The 17,896-nt window shown below is 40.9% G+C and overlaps 33 non-coding genes across 33 annotated transcripts; all 33 read left to right on the forward strand.

Moving 5' to 3' along the window:
• The first annotated feature begins 109 nt into the window (after positions 1 to 109).
• Positions 110 to 181, forward strand: TRNAG-UCC (transfer RNA glycine (anticodon UCC)). The gene has a single exon. It is a non-coding gene; the product is annotated as a tRNA-Gly (tRNA).
• Positions 182 to 416: 235 nt separating this feature from the next.
• Positions 417 to 488, forward strand: TRNAG-UCC (transfer RNA glycine (anticodon UCC)). The gene has a single exon. It is a non-coding gene; the product is annotated as a tRNA-Gly (tRNA).
• Positions 489 to 727: 239 nt separating this feature from the next.
• TRNAG-UCC (transfer RNA glycine (anticodon UCC)) lies at positions 728 to 799 on the forward strand. Its single transcript has one exon. It is a non-coding gene; the product is annotated as a tRNA-Gly (tRNA).
• Positions 800 to 1,963: 1,164 nt separating this feature from the next.
• Positions 1,964 to 2,035, forward strand: TRNAG-UCC (transfer RNA glycine (anticodon UCC)). The gene has a single exon. It is a non-coding gene; the product is annotated as a tRNA-Gly (tRNA).
• A 239-nt stretch (positions 2,036 to 2,274) lies between these two features.
• TRNAG-UCC (transfer RNA glycine (anticodon UCC)) lies at positions 2,275 to 2,346 on the forward strand. Its single transcript has one exon. It is a non-coding gene; the product is annotated as a tRNA-Gly (tRNA).
• A 235-nt stretch (positions 2,347 to 2,581) lies between these two features.
• On the forward strand, positions 2,582 to 2,653 carry TRNAG-UCC (transfer RNA glycine (anticodon UCC)). The gene has a single exon. It is a non-coding gene; the product is annotated as a tRNA-Gly (tRNA).
• Positions 2,654 to 2,892: 239 nt separating this feature from the next.
• Positions 2,893 to 2,964, forward strand: TRNAG-UCC (transfer RNA glycine (anticodon UCC)). Its single transcript has one exon. It is a non-coding gene; the product is annotated as a tRNA-Gly (tRNA).
• Positions 2,965 to 4,443: 1,479 nt separating this feature from the next.
• TRNAG-UCC (transfer RNA glycine (anticodon UCC)) lies at positions 4,444 to 4,515 on the forward strand. Its single transcript has one exon. It is a non-coding gene; the product is annotated as a tRNA-Gly (tRNA).
• A 239-nt stretch (positions 4,516 to 4,754) lies between these two features.
• TRNAG-UCC (transfer RNA glycine (anticodon UCC)) lies at positions 4,755 to 4,826 on the forward strand. The gene has a single exon. It is a non-coding gene; the product is annotated as a tRNA-Gly (tRNA).
• Positions 4,827 to 5,061: 235 nt separating this feature from the next.
• Positions 5,062 to 5,133, forward strand: TRNAG-UCC (transfer RNA glycine (anticodon UCC)). Its single transcript has one exon. It is a non-coding gene; the product is annotated as a tRNA-Gly (tRNA).
• Positions 5,134 to 5,979: 846 nt separating this feature from the next.
• Positions 5,980 to 6,051, forward strand: TRNAG-UCC (transfer RNA glycine (anticodon UCC)). Its single transcript has one exon. It is a non-coding gene; the product is annotated as a tRNA-Gly (tRNA).
• A 235-nt stretch (positions 6,052 to 6,286) lies between these two features.
• On the forward strand, positions 6,287 to 6,358 carry TRNAG-UCC (transfer RNA glycine (anticodon UCC)). Its single transcript has one exon. It is a non-coding gene; the product is annotated as a tRNA-Gly (tRNA).
• Positions 6,359 to 6,597: 239 nt separating this feature from the next.
• Positions 6,598 to 6,669, forward strand: TRNAG-UCC (transfer RNA glycine (anticodon UCC)). Its single transcript has one exon. It is a non-coding gene; the product is annotated as a tRNA-Gly (tRNA).
• Positions 6,670 to 7,215: 546 nt separating this feature from the next.
• TRNAG-UCC (transfer RNA glycine (anticodon UCC)) lies at positions 7,216 to 7,287 on the forward strand. Its single transcript has one exon. It is a non-coding gene; the product is annotated as a tRNA-Gly (tRNA).
• A 239-nt stretch (positions 7,288 to 7,526) lies between these two features.
• On the forward strand, positions 7,527 to 7,598 carry TRNAG-UCC (transfer RNA glycine (anticodon UCC)). The gene has a single exon. It is a non-coding gene; the product is annotated as a tRNA-Gly (tRNA).
• Positions 7,599 to 7,833: 235 nt separating this feature from the next.
• TRNAG-UCC (transfer RNA glycine (anticodon UCC)) lies at positions 7,834 to 7,905 on the forward strand. The gene has a single exon. It is a non-coding gene; the product is annotated as a tRNA-Gly (tRNA).
• A 535-nt stretch (positions 7,906 to 8,440) lies between these two features.
• On the forward strand, positions 8,441 to 8,512 carry TRNAG-UCC (transfer RNA glycine (anticodon UCC)). The gene has a single exon. It is a non-coding gene; the product is annotated as a tRNA-Gly (tRNA).
• Positions 8,513 to 8,751: 239 nt separating this feature from the next.
• Positions 8,752 to 8,823, forward strand: TRNAG-UCC (transfer RNA glycine (anticodon UCC)). Its single transcript has one exon. It is a non-coding gene; the product is annotated as a tRNA-Gly (tRNA).
• Positions 8,824 to 9,680: 857 nt separating this feature from the next.
• Positions 9,681 to 9,752, forward strand: TRNAG-UCC (transfer RNA glycine (anticodon UCC)). Its single transcript has one exon. It is a non-coding gene; the product is annotated as a tRNA-Gly (tRNA).
• Positions 9,753 to 9,987: 235 nt separating this feature from the next.
• Positions 9,988 to 10,059, forward strand: TRNAG-UCC (transfer RNA glycine (anticodon UCC)). The gene has a single exon. It is a non-coding gene; the product is annotated as a tRNA-Gly (tRNA).
• Positions 10,060 to 10,298: 239 nt separating this feature from the next.
• On the forward strand, positions 10,299 to 10,370 carry TRNAG-UCC (transfer RNA glycine (anticodon UCC)). The gene has a single exon. It is a non-coding gene; the product is annotated as a tRNA-Gly (tRNA).
• Positions 10,371 to 11,223: 853 nt separating this feature from the next.
• Positions 11,224 to 11,295, forward strand: TRNAG-UCC (transfer RNA glycine (anticodon UCC)). Its single transcript has one exon. It is a non-coding gene; the product is annotated as a tRNA-Gly (tRNA).
• A 239-nt stretch (positions 11,296 to 11,534) lies between these two features.
• TRNAG-UCC (transfer RNA glycine (anticodon UCC)) lies at positions 11,535 to 11,606 on the forward strand. Its single transcript has one exon. It is a non-coding gene; the product is annotated as a tRNA-Gly (tRNA).
• An 857-nt stretch (positions 11,607 to 12,463) lies between these two features.
• TRNAG-UCC (transfer RNA glycine (anticodon UCC)) lies at positions 12,464 to 12,535 on the forward strand. The gene has a single exon. It is a non-coding gene; the product is annotated as a tRNA-Gly (tRNA).
• Positions 12,536 to 13,081: 546 nt separating this feature from the next.
• On the forward strand, positions 13,082 to 13,153 carry TRNAG-UCC (transfer RNA glycine (anticodon UCC)). Its single transcript has one exon. It is a non-coding gene; the product is annotated as a tRNA-Gly (tRNA).
• An 857-nt stretch (positions 13,154 to 14,010) lies between these two features.
• TRNAG-UCC (transfer RNA glycine (anticodon UCC)) lies at positions 14,011 to 14,082 on the forward strand. Its single transcript has one exon. It is a non-coding gene; the product is annotated as a tRNA-Gly (tRNA).
• Positions 14,083 to 14,317: 235 nt separating this feature from the next.
• Positions 14,318 to 14,389, forward strand: TRNAG-UCC (transfer RNA glycine (anticodon UCC)). The gene has a single exon. It is a non-coding gene; the product is annotated as a tRNA-Gly (tRNA).
• A 228-nt stretch (positions 14,390 to 14,617) lies between these two features.
• Positions 14,618 to 14,689, forward strand: TRNAG-UCC (transfer RNA glycine (anticodon UCC)). The gene has a single exon. It is a non-coding gene; the product is annotated as a tRNA-Gly (tRNA).
• A 1,168-nt stretch (positions 14,690 to 15,857) lies between these two features.
• On the forward strand, positions 15,858 to 15,929 carry TRNAG-UCC (transfer RNA glycine (anticodon UCC)). The gene has a single exon. It is a non-coding gene; the product is annotated as a tRNA-Gly (tRNA).
• Positions 15,930 to 16,164: 235 nt separating this feature from the next.
• TRNAG-UCC (transfer RNA glycine (anticodon UCC)) lies at positions 16,165 to 16,236 on the forward strand. The gene has a single exon. It is a non-coding gene; the product is annotated as a tRNA-Gly (tRNA).
• A 239-nt stretch (positions 16,237 to 16,475) lies between these two features.
• Positions 16,476 to 16,547, forward strand: TRNAG-UCC (transfer RNA glycine (anticodon UCC)). The gene has a single exon. It is a non-coding gene; the product is annotated as a tRNA-Gly (tRNA).
• Positions 16,548 to 16,782: 235 nt separating this feature from the next.
• TRNAG-UCC (transfer RNA glycine (anticodon UCC)) lies at positions 16,783 to 16,854 on the forward strand. Its single transcript has one exon. It is a non-coding gene; the product is annotated as a tRNA-Gly (tRNA).
• A 550-nt stretch (positions 16,855 to 17,404) lies between these two features.
• TRNAG-UCC (transfer RNA glycine (anticodon UCC)) lies at positions 17,405 to 17,476 on the forward strand. Its single transcript has one exon. It is a non-coding gene; the product is annotated as a tRNA-Gly (tRNA).
• Positions 17,477 to 17,896: the final 420 nt, after the last annotated feature.

The raw sequence follows: 17,896 nt of genomic DNA on the forward strand, positions 1-17,896 counted from the left end.
TTTCTTCGACTCTCTCAATATGGTCTGAAGCAGATTTAGTGTTGTTTCCCTAAACATTGCCTTGATTTTTGTGGCGCTCAGAGAAAGTATGAAAAGGCTGCAAATATGTGCGTTGGTGGTATAGTGGTGAGCATAGCTGCCTTCCAAGCAGTTGACCCGGGTTCGATTCCCGGCCAACGCAACTTCTAGTGTTTTTGAACAGTTTTTATGTAGAACCAGATGAAGTGATGTTTCCTAGAAAGTTTTTGAATTTCTCATACTAGTGAAAGAACATGCAAAAATGCAGCGCTTTTCCTTTTTCCAAACTTTTCTTCGACTCTCTCAATATGGTCTGAAGCAGATTTAGTGTTGTTTCCCTAAACATTGCCTTGATTCTTGTGGCGCTCAGAGAAAGTATGAAAAAGCTGCAAATATGTGCGTTGGTGGTATAGTGGTGAGCATAGCTGCCTTCCAAGCAGTTGACCCGGGTTCGATTCCCGGCCAACGCAACCTCTATCTTTTTTGAACAGTTTTTAAGTAGTCAGAACCAGATGAAGTGATGTTTCCTAGAAAGTTTTTGAATTTCTCATACTAGTGAAAGAACATGCAAAAATGCAGCGCTTTTCCTTTTTCCAAACTTTTCTTCGACTCTCTCAATATGTTCTGAAGCAGATTTAGTGTTGTTTCCCTAAACATTGCCTTGATTCTTGCGGCGCTCAGAGAAAGTATAAAAAGGCTGCAAATATGTGCGTTGGTGGTATAGTGGTGAGCATAGCTGCCTTCCAAGCAGTTGACCCGGGTTCGATTCCCGGCCAACGCAACCTCTATCTTTTTTGAACAGTTTTTATGTAGAACCAGATGAAGTGATGTTTCCTAGAAAGTTGTTGCATTTCTCATACTAGTGAAAGAACATGGAAAAATGTAGTGCTTTTCCTTTTTCCAAACTTTTCTTCGACTCTCTCAATATGGTCTGAAGCAGATTTAGTGTTGTTTCCCTAAACATTGCCTTGATTCTTGCGGCGCTCAGAGAAAGTATGAAAAGGCTGCAAATATGTGCGTTGGTGGTATAGTGGTGAGCATAGCTGCTTTCCAAGCAGTTGACCCGGGTTCGATTCCCGGCCAACGCAACCTCTTTCTTTTTTGAACAGTTTTTAAGTAGTCAGAACCAGATGAAGTGATGTTTCCTAGAAAGTTTTTGAATTTCTCATACTAGTGAAGGAACATGCAAAAATGCTGCGCTTTTCCTTTTTCCAAACTTTTCTTCGACTCTCTCAATATGTTCTGAAGCAGATATAGTGTTGTATCTCTAAACATTGCCTTGATTCTTGCGGCACTCAGAGAAAGTATGAAAAGGCTGTGAATATGTGCGTTGGTGGTAAAGTGGTGAGCATAGCTGCCTTCCAAGCAGTTGACCCGGGTTCGATTCCCGGCCAACGCAACCTCTTTCTTTTTTGAACAGTTTTTAAGTAGTCAGAACCAGATGAAGTGATGTTTCCTAGAAAGTTTTTGAATTTCTCATACTAGTGAAAGAACATGCAAAAATGCAGCGCTTTTCCTTTTTCCAAACTTTTCTTCAACTCTCTCAATATGGTCTGAAGCAGATTTAGTGTTGTTTCCCTAAACATTGCCTTGATTCTTGTGGCGCTCAGAGAAAGTATGAAAAGGCTGCAAATATGTGCGTTGGTGGTATAGTGGTGAGCATAGCTGCCTTCCAAGCAGTTGACCCGTGTTCGATTCCTGGCCAACGCAACTTCTAGTGTTTTTGAACAGTTTTTATGTAGAACCAGATGAAGTGATGTTTCCTAGAAAGTTGTTGAATTTCTCATACTAGTGAAGGAACATGCAAAAATGTAGCGCTTTTCCTTTTTCCAAACTTTTCTTCGACTCTCTCAATATGGTCTGAAGCAGATTTAGTGTTGTTTCCCTAAACATTGCCTTGATTCTTGTGGCGCTCAGAGAAAGTATGAAAAGGCTGCAAATATGTGCGTTGGTGGTATAGTGGTGAGCATAGCTGCCTTCCAAGCAGTTGACCCGGGTTCGATTCCCGGCCAACGCAACCTCTATCTTTTTTGAACAGTTTTTAAGTAGTCAGAACCAGATGAAGTGATGTTTCCTAGAAAGTTTTTGAATTTCTCATACTAGTGAAAGAACATGCAAAAATGCAGCGCTTTTTCTTTTTCCAAACTTTTCTTCGACTCTCTCAATATGGTCTGAAGCAGATTTAGTGTTGTTTCCCTAAACATTGCCTTGATTCTTGTGGCGCTCAGAGAAAGTATGAAAAGGCTGCAAATATGTGCGTTGGTGGTATAGTGGTGAGCATAGCTGCCTTCCAAGCAGTTGACCCGGGTTCGATTCCCGGCCAACGCAACTTCTAGTGTTTTTGAACAGTTTTTATGTAGAACCAGATGAAGTGATGTTTCCTAGAAAGTTGTTGAATTTCTCATACTAGTGAAAGAACATGGAAAAATGCAGTGCTTTTCCTTTTTCCAAACTTTTCTTCGACTCTCTCAATATGGTCTGAAGCAGATTTAGTGTTGTTTCCCTAAACATTGCCTTGATTCTTGTGGCGCTCAGAGAAAGTATGAAAAGGCTGCAAATATGTGCGTTGGTGGTATAGTGGTGAGCATAGCTGCCTTCCAAGCAGTTGACCCGGGTTCGATTCCCGGCCAACGCAACCTCTATCTTTTTTGAACAGTTTTTAAGTAGTCAGAACCAGATGAAGTGATGTTTCCTAGAAAGTTTTTGAATTTCTCATACTAGTGAAAGAACATGCAAAAATGCAGCGCTTTTCCTTTTTCCAAACTTTTCTTCGACTCTCTCAATATGGTCTGAAGCAGATTTAGTGTTGTTTCCCTAAACATTGCCTTGATTCTTGTGGCGCTCAGAGAAAGTATGAAAAGGCTGCAAATATGTGCGTTGGTGGTATAGTGGTGAGCATAGCTGCCTTCCAAGCAGTTGACCCGGGTTCGATTCCCGGCCAACGCAACCTCTATCTTTTTTGAATAGTTTTTATGTAGAACCAGATGAAGTGATGTTTCCTAGAAAGTTGTTGCATTTCTCATACTAGTGAAAGAACATGGAAAAATGTAGTGCTTTTCCTTTTTCCAAACTTTTCTTCGACTCTCTCAATATGGTCTGAAGCAGATTTAGTGTTGTTTCCCTAAACATTGCCTTGATTCTTGCGGCGCTCAGAGAAAGTATGAAAAGGCTGCAAATATGTGCGTTGGTGGTATAGTGGTGAGCATAGCTGCTTTCCAAGCAGTTGACCCGGGTTCGATTCCCGGCCAACGCAACCTCTTTCTTTTTTGAACAGTTTTTAAGTAGTCAGAACCAGATGAAGTGATGTTTCCTAGAAAGTTTTTGAATTTCTCATACTAGTGAAGGAACATGCAAAAATGCTGCGCTTTTCCTTTTTCCAAACTTTTCTTCGACTCTCTCAATATGTTCTGAAGCAGATTTAGTGTTGTTTCCCTAAACATTGCCTTGATTCTTGTGGCGCTCAGAGAAAGTATGAAAAGGCTGCAAATATGTGCGTTGGTGGTATAGTGGTGAGCATAGCTGCTTTCCAAGCAGTTGACCTGGGTTCGATTCCCGGCCAACGCAACCTCTTTCTTTTTTGAACAGTTTTTAAGTAGTCAGAACCAGATGAAGTTATGTTTCCTAGAAAGTTTTTGAATTTCTCATACTAGTGAAAGAACATGCAAAAATGCAGCGCTTTTCCTTTTTCCAAACTTTTCTTCGACTCTCTCAATATGGTCTGAAGCAGATTTAGTGTTGTATCTCTAAACATTGCCTTGATTCTTGCGGCGCTCAGAGAAAGTATGAAAAGGCTGTGAATATGTGCGTTGGTGGTAAAGTGGTGAGCATAGCTGCCTTCCAAGCAGTTGACCCGGGTTCGATTCCCGGCCAACGCAACCTCTTTCTTTTTTGAACAGTTTTTAAGTAGTCAGAACCAGATGAAGTGATGTTTCCTAGAAAGTTTTTGAATTTCTCATACTAGTGAAAGAACATGCAAAAATGCAGCGCTTTTCCTTTTTCCAAACTTTTCTTCGACTCTCTCAATATGGTCTGAAGCAGATTTAGTGTTGTTTCCCTAAACATTGCCTTGATTCTTGTGGCGCTCAGAGAAAGTATGAAAAGGCTGCAAATATGTGCGTCGGTGGTATAGTGGTGAGCATAGCTGCCTTCCAAGCAGTTGACCCGGGTTCGATTCCCGGCCAACGCAACCTCTATCTTTTTTGAACAGTTTTTAAGTAGTCAGAACCAGATGAAGTGATGTTTCCTAGAAAGTTTTTGAATTTCTCATACTAGTGAAAGAACATGCAAAAATGCAGCGCTTTTTCTTTTTCCAAACTTTTCTTCGACTCTCTCAATATGGTCTGAAGCAGATTTAGTGTTGTTTCCCTAAACATTGCCTTGATTCTTGTGGCGCTCAGAGAAAGTATGAAAAGGCTGCAAATATGTGCGTTGGTGGTATAGTGGTGAGCATAGCTGCCTTCCAAGCAGTTGACCCGGGTTCGATTCCCGGCCAACGCAACCTCTATCTTTTTTGAACAGTTTTTAAGTAGTCAGAACCAGATGAAGTGATGTTTCCTAGAAAGTTTTTGAATTTCTCATACTAGTGAAAGAACATGCAAAAATGCAGCGCTTTTTCTTTTTCCAAACTTTTCTTCGACTCTCTCAATATGGTCTGAAGCAGATTTAGTGTTGTTTCCCTAAACATTGCCTTGATTCTTGTGGCGCTCAGAGAAAGTATGAAAACGCTGCAAATATGTGCGTTGGTGGTATAGTGGTGAGCATAGCTGCCTTCCAAGCAGTTGACCCGGGTTCGATTCCCGGCCAACGCAACTTCTAGTGTTTTTGAACAGTTTTTATTAAGAACCAGATGAAGTGATGTTTCCTAGAAAGTTGTTGAATTTCTCATACTAGTGAAAGAACATGGAAAAATGCAGTGCTTTTCCTTTTTCCAAACTTTTCTTCGACTCTCTCAATATGGTCTGAAGCAGATTTAGTGTTGTTTCCCTAAACATTGCCTTGATTCTTGTGGCGCTCAGAGAAAGTATGAAAAGGCTGCAAATATGTGCGTTGGTGGTATAGTGGTGAGCATAGCTGCCTTCCAAGCAGTTGACCCGGGTTCGATTCCCGGCCAACGCAACCTCTATCGTTTTTAAGTTGTCAGAACCAGATGAAGTGATGTTTCCTAGAAAGTTTTTGAATTTCTCATACTAGTGAAAGAACATGCAAAAATGCAGCGCTTTTCCTTTTTCCAAACTTTTCTTCGACTCTCTCAATATGGTCTGAAGCAGATTTAGTGTTGTTTCCCTAAACATTGCCTTGATTCTTGTGGCGCTCAGAGAAAGTATGAAAAGGCTGCAAATATGTGCGTTGGTGGTATAGTGGTGAGCATAGCTGCCTTCCAAGCAGTTGACCCGGGTTCGATTCCCGGCCATCGCAACTTCTAGTGTTTTAGAACAGTTTTTATGTAGAAACAGATGAAGTGATGTTTCCTAGAAAGTTGTTGAATTTCTCATACTAGTGAAAGAACATGGAAAAATGCAGTGCTTTTCCTTTTTCCAAACTTTTCTTCGACTCTCTCAATATGGTCTGAAGCAGATTTAGTGTTGTTTCCCTAAACATTGCCTTGATTCTTGTGGCGCTCAGAGAAAGTATGAAAAGGCTGCAAATATGTGCGTTGGTGGTATAGTGGTGAGCATAGCTGCCTTCCAAGCAGTTGACTCGGGTTCGATTCCCGGCCAACGCAACCTCTATCGTTTTTGAACAGTTTTTAAGTAGTCAGAACCAGATGAAGTGATGTTTCCTAGAAAGTTTTTGAATTTCTCATACTAGTGAAAGAACATGCAAAAATGCAGCGCTTTTCCTTTTTCCAAACTTTTCTTCGACTCTCTCAATATGGTCTGAAGCAGATTTAGTGTTGTTTCCCTAAACATTGCCTTGATTTTTGTGGCGCTCAGAGAAAGTATGAAAAGGCTGCAAATATGTGCGTTGGTGGTATAGTGGTGAGCATAGCTGCCTTCCAAGCAGTTGACCCGGGTTCGATTCCCGGCCAACGCAACTTCTAGTGTTTTTGAACAGTTTTTATGTAGAACCAGATGAAGTGATGTTTCCTAGAAAGTTTTTGAATTTCTCATACTAGTGAAAGAACATGCAAAAATGCAGCGCTTTTCCTTTTTCCAAACTTTTCTTCGACTCTCTCAATATGGTCTGAAGCAGATTTAGTGTTGTTTCCCTAAACATTGCCTTGATTCTTGTGGCGCTCAGAGAAAGTATGAAAAGGCTGCAAATATGTGCGTTGGTGGTATAGTGGTGAGCATAGCTGCCTTCCAAGCAGTTGACCCGGGTTCGATTCCCGGCCAACGCAACCTCTATCTTTTTTGAACAGTTTTTAAGTAGTCAGAACCAGATGAAGTGATGTTTCCTAGAAAGTTTTTGAATTTCTCATACTAGTGAAGGAACATGCAAAAATGCAGCGCTTTTCCTTTTTCCAAACTTTTCTTCGACTCTCTCAATATGTTCTGAAGCAGATTTAGTGTTGTTTCCCTAAACATTGCCTTGATTCTTGCGGCGCTCAGAGAAAGTATAAAAAGGCTGCAAATATGTGCGTTGGTGGTATAGTGGTGAGCATAGCTGCCTTCCAAGCAGTTGACCCGGGTTCGATTCCCGGCCAACGCAACCTCTATCTTTTTTGAACAGTTTTTATGTAGAACCAGATGAAGTGATGTTTCCTAGAAAGTTGTTGCATTTCTCATACTAGTGAAAGAACATGGAAAAATGTAGTGCTTTTCCTTTTTCCAAACTTTTCTTCGACTCTCTCAATATGGTCTGAAGCAGATTTAGTGTTGTTTCCCTAAACATTGCCTTGATTCTTGCGGCGCTCAGAGAAAGTATGAAAAGGCTGCAAATATGTGCGTTGGTGGTATAGTGGTGAGCATAGTTGCTTTCCAAGCAGTTGACCCGGGTTCGATTCCCGGCCAACGCAACCTCTTTCTTTTTTGAACAGTTTTTAAGTAGTCAGAACCAGATGAAGTGATGTTTCCTAGAAAGTTTTTGAATTTCTCATACTAGTGAAGGAACATGCAAAAATGCTGCGCTTTTCCTTTTTCCAAACTTTTCTTCGACTCTCTCAATATGGTCTGAAGCAGATTTAGTGTTGTTTCCCTAAACATTGCCTTGATTCTTGTGGCGCTCAGAGAAAGTATGAAAAGGCTGCAAATATGTGCGTTGGTGGTATAGTGGTGAGCATAGCTGCCTTCCAAGCAGTTGACCCGGGTTCGATTCCCGGCCAACGCAACCTCTATCTTTTTTGAACAGTTTTTAAGTAGTCAGAACCAGATGAAGTGATGTTTCCTAGAAAGTTTTTGAATTTCTCATACTAGTGAAAGAACATACAAAAATGCAGCGCTTTTTCTTTTTCCAAACTTTTCTTCGACTCTCTCAATATGGTCTGAAGCAGATTTAGTGTTGTTTCCCTAAACATTGCCTTGATTCTTGTGGCGCTCAGAGAAAGTATGAAAAGGCTGCAAATATGTGCGTTGGTGGTATAGTGGTGAGCATAGCTGCCTTCCAAGCAGTTGACCCGGGTTCGATTCCCGGCCAACGCAACTTCTAGTGTTTTTGAACAGTTTTTATGTAGAACCAGATGAAGTGATGTTTCCTAGAAAGTTTTTGAATTTCTCATACTAGTGAAAGAACATGGAAAAATGCAGTGCTTTTCCTTTTTCCAAACTTTTCTTCGACTCTCTCAATATGGTCTGAAGCAGATTTAGTGTTGTTTCCCTAAACATTGCCTTGATTCTTGTGGCGCTCAGAGAAAGTTTTAAAAGGCTGCAAATATGTGCGTTGGTGGTATAGTGGTGAGCATAGCTGCCTTCCAAGCAGTTGACCCGGGTTCGATTCCCGGCCAACGCAACCTCTATCGTTTTTAAGTTGTCAGAACCAGATGAAGTGATGTTTCCTAGAAAGTTTTTGAATTTCTCATACTAGTGAAAGAACATGCAAAAATGCAGCGCTTTTCCTTTTTCCAAACTTTTCTTCGACTCTCTCAATATGTTCTGAAGCAGATTTAGTGTTGTTTCCCTAAACATTGCCTTGATTCTTGTGGCGCTCAGAGAAAGTATGAAAAGGCTGCAAATATGTGCGTTGGTGGTATAGTGGTGAGCATAGCTGCCTTCCAAGCAGTTGACCCGGGTTCGATTCCCGGCCATCGCAACTTCTAGTGTTTTTGAACAGTTTTTATGTAGAACCAGATGAAGTGATGTTTCCTAGAAAGTTGTTGAATTTCTCATACTAGTGAAAGAACATGGAAAAATGCAGTGCTTTTCCTTTTTCCAAACTTTTCTTCGACTCTCTCAATATGGTCTGAAGCAGATTTAGTGTTGTTTCCCTAAACATTGCCTTGATTCTTGTGGCGCTCAGAGAAAGTATGAAAAGGCTGCAAATATGTGCGTTGGTGGTATAGTGGTGAGCATAGCTGCCTTCCAAGCAGTTGGCCCGGGTTCGATTCCCGGCCAACGCAACCTCTATCGTTTTTGAACAGTTTTTAAGTAGTCAGAACCAGATGAAGTGATGTTTCCTAGAAAGTTTTTGAATTTCTCATACTAGTGAAAGAACATGCAAAAATGCAGCGCTTTTCCTTTTTCCAAACTTTTCTTCAACTCTCTCAATATGGTCTGAAGCAGATTTAGTGTTGTTTCCCTAAACATTGCCTTGATTCTTGTGGCGCTCAGAGAAAGTATGAAAAGGCTGCAAATATGTGCGTTGGTGGTATAGTGGTGAGCATAGCTGCCTTCCAAGCAGTTGACCCGGGTTCGATTCCCGGCCAACGCAACCTCTATCTTTTTTGAACAGTTTTTAAGTTGTCAGAACCAGATGAAGTGATGTTTCCTAGAAAGTTTTTGAATTTCTCATACTAGTGAAAGAACATGCAAAAATGCAGCGCTTTTCCTTTTTCCAAACTTTTCTTCGACTCTCTCAATATGGTCTGAAGCAGATTTAGTGTTGTTTCCCTAAACATTGCCTTGATTTTTGTGGCGCTCAGAGAAAGTATGAAAAGGCTGCAAATATGTGCGTTGGTGGTATAGTGGTGAGCATAGCTGCCTTCCAAGCAGTTGATCCGGGTTCGATTCCCGGCCAACTCAACTTCTAGTGTTTTTGAACAGTTTTTATGTAGAACCAGATGAAGTGATGTTTCCTAGAAAGTTTTTGAATTTCTCATACTAGTAAAGGAACATGCAAAAATGCAGCGCTTTTCCTTTTTCCAAACTTTTCTTCGACTCTCTCAATATGGTCTGAAGCAGATTTAGTGTTGTTTCCCTAAACATTGCCTTGATTCTTGTGGCGCTCAGAGAAAGTATGAAAAGGCTGCAAATATGTGCGTTGGTGGTATAGTGGTGAGCATAGCTGCCTTCCAAGCAGTTGACCCGGGTTCGATTCCCGACCAACGCAACCTCTATCTTTTTTGAACAGTTTTTAAGTAGTCAGAACCAGATGAAGTGATGTTTCCTAGAAAGTTTTTGAATTTCTCATACTAGTGAAAGAACATGCAAAAATGCAGCGCTTTTCCTTTTTCCAAACTTTTCTTCAACTCTCTCAACATGGTCTGAAGCAGATTTAGTGTTGTTTCCCTAAACATTGCCTTGATTTTTGTGGCGCTCAGAGAAAGTATGAAAACGCTGCAAATATGTGCGTTGGTGGTATAGTGGTGAGCATAGCTGCCTTCCAAGCAGTTGACCCGGGTTCGATTCCCGGCCAACGCAACTTCTAGTGTTTTTGAACAGTTTTTATGTAGAACCAGATGAAGTGATGTTTCCTAGAAAGTTGTTGAATTTCTCATACTAGTGAAAGAACATGGAAAAATGCAGTGCTTTTCCTTTTTCCAAACTTTTCTTCGACTCTCTCAATATGGTCTGAAGCAGATTTAGTGTTGTTTCCCTAAACATTGCCTTGATTCTTGTGGCGCTCAGAGAAAGTATGAAAAGGCTGCAAATATGTGCGTTGGTGGTATAGTGGTGAGCATAGCTGCCTTCCAAGCAGTTGACCCGGGTTCGATTCCCGGCCAACGCAACCTCTATCTTTTTTGAACAGTTTTTAAGTAGTCAGAACCAGATGAAGTGATGTTTCCTAGAAAGTTTTTGAATTTCTCATACTAGTGAAGGAACATGCAAAAATGCAGCGCTTTTCCTTTTTCCAAACTTTTCTTCGACTCTCTCAATATGTTCTGAAGCAGATTTAGTGTTGTTTCCCTAAACATTGCCTTGATTCTTGCGGCGCTCAGAGAAAGTATAAAAAGGCTGCAAATATGTGCGTTGGTGGTATAGTGGTGAGCATAGCTGCCTTCCAAGCAGTTGACCCGGGTTCGATTCCCGGCCAACGCAACCTCTATCTTTTTTGAACAGTTTTTATGTAGAACCAGATGAAGTGATGTTTCCTAGAAAGTTGTTGAATTTCTCATACTAGTGAAAGAACATGGAAAAATGTAGTGCTTTTCCTTTTTCCAAACTTTTCTTCGACTCTCTCAATATGGTCTGAAGCAGATTTAGTGTTGTTTCCCTAAACATTGCCTTGATTCTTGCGGCGCTCAGAGAAAGTATGAAAAGGCTGCAAATATGTGCGTTGGTGGTATAGTGGTGAGCATAGCTGCTTTCCAAGCAGTTGACCCGGGTTCGATTCCCGGCCAACGCAACCTCTTTCTTTTTTGAACAGTTTTTAAGTAGTCAGAACCAGATGAAGTGATGTTTCCTAGAAAGTTTTTGAATTTCTCATACTAGTGAAGGAACATGCAAAAATGCTGCGCTTTTCCTTTTTCCAAACTTTTCTTCGACTCTCTCAATATGTTCTGAAGCAGATTTAGTGTTGTTTCCCTAAACATTGCCTTGATTCTTGTGGCGCTCAGAGAAAGTATGAAAAGGCTGCAAATATGTGCGTTGGTGGTATAGTGGTGAGCATAGCTGCCTTCCAAGCAGTTGACCCGGGTTCGATTCCCGGCCATCGCAACTTCTAGTGTTTTTGAACAGTTTTTATGTAGAACCAGATGAAGTGATGTTTCCTAGAAAGTTGTTGAATTTCTCATACTAGTGAAAGAACATGGAAAAATGCAGTGCTTTTCCTTTTTCCAAACTTTTCTTCGACTCTCTCAATATGGTCTGAAGCAGATTTAGTGTTGTTTCCCTAAACATTGCCTTGATTCTTGTGGCGCTCAGAGAAAGTATGAAAAGGCTGCAAATATGTGCGTTGGTGGTATAGTGGTGAGCATAGCTGCCTTCCAAGCAGTTGGCCCGGGTTCGATTCCCGGCCAACGCAACCTCTATCGTTTTTGAACAGTTTTTAAGTAGTCAGAACCAGATGAAGTGATGTTTCCTAGAAAGTTTTTGAATTTCTCATACTAGTGAAAGAACATGCAAAAATGCAGCGCTTTTCCTTTTTCCAAACTTTTCTTCAACTCTCTCAATATGGTCTGAAGCAGATTTAGTGTTGTTTCCCTAAACATTGCCTTGATTCTTGTGGCGCTCAGAGAAAGTATGAAAAGGCTGCAAATATGTGCGTTGGTGGTATAGTGGTGAGCATAGCTGCCTTCCAAGCAGTTGACCCGGGTTCGATTCCCGGCCAACGCAACCTCTATCTTTTTTGAACAGTTTTTAAGTTGTCAGAACCAGATGAAGTGATGTTTCCTAGAAAGTTTTTGAATTTCTCATACTAGTGAAAGAACATGCAAAAATGCAGCGCTTTTCCTTTTTCCAAACTTTTCTTCGACTCTCTCAATATGGTCTGAAGCAGATTTAGTGTTGTTTCCCTAAACATTGCCTTGATTTTTGTGGCGCTCAGAGAAAGTATGAAAAGGCTGCAAATATGTGCGTTGGTGGTATAGTGGTGAGCATAGCTGCCTTCCAAGCAGTTGATCCGGGTTCGATTCCCGGCCAACTCAACTTCTAGTGTTTTTGAACAGTTTTTATGTAGAACCAGATGAAGTGATGTTTCCTAGAAAGTTTTTGAATTTCTCATACTAGTAAAGGAACATGCAAAAATGCAGCGCTTTTCCTTTTTCCAAACTTTTCTTCGACTCTCTCAATATGGTCTGAAGCAGATTTAGTGTTGTTTCCCTAAACATTGCCTTGATTCTTGTGGCGCTCAGAGAAAGTATGAAAAGGCTGCAAATATGTGCGTTGGTGGTATAGTGGTGAGCATAGCTGCCTTCCAAGCAGTTGACCCGGGTTCGATTCCCGACCAACGCAACCTCTATCTTTTTTGAACAGTTTTTAAGTAGTCAGAACCAGATGAAGTGATGTTTCCTAGAAAGTTTTTGAATTTCTCATACTAGTGAAAGAACATGCAAAAATGCAGCGCTTTTCCTTTTTCCAAACTTTTCTTCAACTCTCTCAACATGGTCTGAAGCAGATTTAGTGTTGTTTCCCTAAACATTGCCTTGATTTTTGTGGCGCTCAGAGAAAGTATGAAAACGCTGCAAATATGTGCGTTGGTGGTATAGTGGTGAGCATAGCTGCCTTCCAAGCAGTTGACCCGGGTTCGATTCCCGGCCAACGCAACTTCTAGTGTTTTTGAACAGTTTTTATGTAGAACCAGATGAAGTGATGTTTCCTAGAAAGTTGTTGAATTTCTCATACTAGTGAAAGAACATGGAAAAATGCAGTGCTTTTCCTTTTTCCAAACTTTTCTTCGACTCTCTCAATATGGTCTGAAGCAGATTTAGTGTTGTTTCCCTAAACATTGCCTTGATTCTTGTGGCGCTCAGAGAAAGTATGAAAAGGCTGCAAATATGTGCGTTGGTGGTATAGTGGTGAGCATAGCTGCCTTCCAAGCAGTTGACCCGTGTTCGATTCCCGGCCAACGCAACCTCTATCTTTTTTGAACAGTTTTTAAGTAGTCAGAACCAGATGAAGTGATGTTTCCTAGAAAGTTTTTGAATTTCTCATACTAGTGAAGGAACATGCAAAAATGCAGCGCTTTTCCTTTTTCCAAACTTTTCTTCGACTCTCTCAATATGTTCTGAAGCAGATTTAGTGTTGTTTCCCTAAACATTGCCTTGATTCTTGCGGCGCTCAGAGAAAGTATAAAAAGGCTGCAAATATGTGCGTTGGTGGTATAGTGGTGAGCATAGCTGCCTTCCAAGCAGTTGACCCGGGTTCGATTCCCGGCCAACGCAACCTCTATCTTTTTTGAACAGTTTTTATGTAGAACCAGATGAAGTGATGTTTCCTAGAAAGTTGTTGAATTTCTCATACTAGTGAAAGAACATGGAAAAATGTAGTGCTTTTCCTTTTTCCAAACTTTTCTTCGACTCTCTCAATATGGTCTGAAGCAGATTTAGTGTTGTTTCCCTAAACATTGCCTTGATTCTTGCGGCGCTCAGAGAAAGTATGAAAAGGCTGCAAATATGTGCGTTGGTGGTATAGTGGTGAGCATAGCTGCTTTCCAAACAGTTGACCCGGGTTCGATTCCCGGCCAACGCAACCTCTTTCTTTTTTGAACAGTTTTTAAGTAGTCAGAACCAGATGAAGTGATGTTTCCTAGAAAGTTTTTGAATTTCTCATACTAGTGAAGGAACATGCAAAAATGCTGCGCTTTTCCTTTTTCCAAACTTTTCTTCGACTCTCTCAATATGTTCTGAAGCAGATTTAGTGTTGTTTCCCTAAACATTGCCTTGATTCTTGTGGCGCTCAGAGAAAGTATGAAAAGGCTGCAAATATGTGCGTTGGTGGTATAGTGGTGAGCATAGCTGCTTTCCAAGCAGTTGACCCGGGTTCGATTCCCGGCCAACGCAACCTCTTTCTTTTTTGAACAGTTTTTAAGTAGTCAGAACCAGATGAAGTTATGTTTCCTAGAAAGTTTTTGAATTTCTCATACTAGTGAAAGAACATGCAAAAATGCAGCGCTTTTCCTTTTTCCAAACTTTTCTTCGACTCTCTCAATATGGTCTGAAGCAGATTTAGTGTTGTTTCCCTAAACATTGCCTTGATTCTTGTGGCGCTCAGAGAAAGTATGAAAAGGCTGCAAATATGTGCGTTGGTGGTATAGTGGTGAGCATAGCTGCCTTCCAAGCAGTTGACCCGGGTTCGATTCCCGGCCAACGCAACTTCTAGTGTTTTTGAACAGTTTTTATGTAGAACCAGATGAAGTGATGTTTCCTAGAAAGTTGTTGAATTTCTCATACTAGTGAAAGAACATGGAAAAATGCAGTGCTTTTCCTTTTTCCAAACTTTTCTTCGACTCTCTCAATATGGTCTGAAGCAGATTTAGTGTTGTTTCCCTAAACATTGCCTTGATTCTTGTGGCGCTCAGAGAAAGTATGAAAAGGCTGCAAATATGTGCGTTGGTGGTATAGTGGTGAGCATAGCTGCCTTCCAAGCAGTTGACCCGGGTTCGATTCCCGGCCAACGCAACCTCTATCGTTTTTAAGTTGTCAGAACCAGATGAAGTGATGTTTCCTAGAAAGTTTTTGAATTTCTCATACTAGTGAAAGAACATGCAAAAATGCAGCGCTTTTCCTTTTTCCAAACTTTTCTTCGACTCTCTCAATATGGTCTGAAGCAGATTTAGTGTTGTTTCCCTAAACATTGCCTTGATTCTTGTGGCGCTCAGAGAAAGTATGAAAAGGCTGCAAATATGTGCGTTGGTGGTATAGTGGTGAGCATAGCTGCCTTCCAAGCAGTTGACCCGGGTTCGATTCCCGGCCAACGCAACCTCTATCGTTTTTGAACAGTTTTTAAGTAGTCAGAACCAGATGAAGTGATGTTTCCTAGAAAGTTTTTGAATTTCTCATACTAGTGAAAGAACATGCAAAAATGCAGCGCTTTTCCTTTTTCCAAACTTTTCTTCAACTCTCTCAATATGGTCTGAAGCAGATTTAGTGTTGTTTCCCTAAACATTGCCTTGATTCTTGTGGCGCTCAGAGAAAGTATGAAAAGGCTGCAAATATGTGCGTTGGTGGTATAGTGGTGAGCATAGCTGCCTTCCAAGCAGTTGACCCAGGTTCGATTCCCGGCCAACGCAACCTCTATCTTTTTTGAACAGTTTTTAAGTTGTCAGAACCAGATGAAGTGATGTTTCCTAGAAAGTTTTTGAATTTCTCATACTAGTGAAAGAACATGCAAAAATGCAGCGCTTTTCCTTTTTCCAAACTTTTCTTCGACTCTCTCAATATGGTCTGAAGCAGATTTAGTGTTGTTTCCCTAAACATTGCCTTGATTTTTGTGGCGCTCAGAGAAAGTATGAAAAGGCTGCAAATATGTGCGTTGGTGGTATAGTGGTGAGCATAGCTGCCTTCCAAGCAGTTGATCCGGGTTCGATTCCCGGCCAACTCAACTTCTAGTGTTTTTGAACAGTTTTTATGTAGAACCAGATGAAGTGATGTTTCCTAGAAAGTTTTTGAATTTCTCATACTAGTGAAAGAACATGCAAAAATGCAGCGCTTTTCCTTTTTCCAAACTTTTCTTCGACTCTCTCAATATGGTCTGAAGCAGATTTAGTGTTGTTTCCCTAAACATTGCCTTGATTCTTGTGGCGCTCAGAGAAAGTATGAAAAGGCTGCAAATATGTGCGTTGGTGGTATAGTGGTGAGCATAGCTGCCTTCCAAGCAGTTGACCCGGGTTCGATTCCCGACCAACGCAACCTCTATCTTTTTTGAACAGTTTTTAAGTAGTCAGAACCAGATGAAGTGATGTTTCCTAGAAAGTTTTTGAATTTCTCATACTAGTGAAAGAACATGCAAAAATGCAGCGCTTTTCCTTTTTCCAAACTTTTCTTCAACTCTCTCAACATGGTCTGAAGCAGATTTAGTGTTGTTTCCCTAAACATTGCCTTGATTTTTGTGGCGCTCAGAGAAAGTATGAAAACGCTGCAAATATGTGCGTTGGTGGTATAGTGGTGAGCATAGCTGCCTTCCAAGCAGTTGACCCGGGTTCGATTCCCGGCCAACGCAACTTCTAGTGTTTTTGAACAGTTTTTATGTAGAACCAGATGAAGTGATGTTTCCTAGAAAGTTGTTGAATTTCTCATACTAGTGAAAGAACATGGAAAAATGCAGTGCTTTTCCTTTTTCCAAACTTTTCTTCGACTCTCTCAATATGGTCTGAAGCAGATTTAGTGTTGTTTCCCTAAACATTGCCTTGATTCTTGTGGCGCTCAGAGAAAGTATGAAAAGGCTGCAAATATGTGCGTTGGTGGTATAGTGGTGAGCATAGCTGCCTTCCAAGCAGTTGACCCGGGTTCGATTCCCGGCCAACGCAACCTCTATCTTTTTTGAACAGTTTTTAAGTAGTCAGAACCAGATGAAGTGATGTTTCCTAGAAAGTTTTTGAATTTCTCATACTAGTGAAGGAACATGCAAAAATGCAGCGCTTTTCCTTTTTCCAAACTTTTCTTCGACTCTCTCAATATGTTCTGAAGCAGATTTAGTGTTGTTTCCCTAAACATTGCCTTGATTCTTGCGGCGCTCAGAGAAAGTATAAAAAGGCTGCAAATATGTGCGTTGGTGGTATAGTGGTGAGCATAGCTGCCTTCCAAGCAGTTGACCCGGGTTCGATTCCCGGCCAACGCAACCTCTATCTTTTTTGAACAGTTTTTATGTAGAACCAGATGAAGTGATGTTTCCTAGAAAGTTGTTGAATTTCTCATACTAGTGAAAGAACATGGAAAAATGTAGTGCTTTTCCTTTTTCCAAACTTTTCTTCGACTCTCTCAATATGGTCTGAAGCAGATTTAGTGTTGTTTCCCTAAACATTGCCTTGATTCTTGCGGCGCTCAGAGAAAGTATGAAAAGGCTGCAAATATGTGCGTTGGTGGTATAGTGGTGAGCATAGCTGCCTTCCAAGCAGTTGACCCGGGTTCGATTCCCGGCCAACGCAACCTCTTTTTTTTTTGAACAGTTTTTAAGTAGTCAGAACCAGATGAAGTGATGTTTCCTAGAAAGTTTTTGAATTTCTCATAATAGTGAAGGAACATGCAAAAATGCTGCGCTTTTCCTTTTTCCAAACTTTTCTTCGACTCTCTCAATATGTTCTGAAGCAGATTTAGTGTTGTTTCCCTAAACATTGCCTTGATTCTTGTGGCGCTCAGAGAAAGTATGAAAAGGCTGCAAATATGTGCGTTGGTGGTATAGTGGTGAGCATAGCTGCTTTCCAAGCAGTTGACCCGGGTTCGATTCCCGGCCAACGCAACCTCTTTCTTTTTTGAACAGTTTTTAAGTAGTCAGAACCAGATGAAGTTATGTTTCCTAGAAAGTTTTTGAATTTCTCATACTAGTGAAAGAACATGCAAAAATGCAGCGCTTTTCCTTTTTCCAAACTTTTCTTCGACTCTCTCAATATGGTCTGAAGCAGATTTAGTGTTGTTTCCCTAAACATTGCCTTGATTCTTGTGGCGCTCAGAGAAAGTATGAAAAGGCTGCAAATATGTGCGTTGGTGGTATAGTGGTGAGCATAGCTGCCTTCCAAGCAGTTGACCCGGGTTCGATTCCCGGCCAACGCAACCTCTATCTTTTTTGAACAGTTTTTAAGTAGTCAGAACCAGATGAAGTGATGTTTCCTAGAAAGTTTTTGAATTTCTCATACTAGTGAAGGAACATGCAAAAATGCAGCGCTTTTCCTTTTTCCAAACTTTTCTTCGACTCTCTCAATATGTTCTGAAGCAGATTTAGTGTTGTTTCCCTAAACATTGCCTTGATTCTTGTGGCGCTCAGAGAAAGTATGAAAAGGCTGCAAATATGTCCGTTGGTGGTATAGTGGTGAGCATAGCTGCCTTCCAAGCAGTTGACCCGTGTTCGATTCCTGGCCAACGCAACTTCTAGTGTTTTTGAACAGTTTTTATGTAGAACCAGATGAAGTGATGTTTCCTAGAAAGTTGTTGAATTTCTCATACTAGTGAAGGAACATGCAAAAATGCAGAGCT

Source organism: Engystomops pustulosus, chromosome 3, assembly GCF_040894005.1.
Source record: "Engystomops pustulosus chromosome 3, aEngPut4.maternal, whole genome shotgun sequence".
NCBI lineage: Eukaryota > Metazoa > Chordata > Amphibia > Anura > Leptodactylidae > Engystomops > Engystomops pustulosus.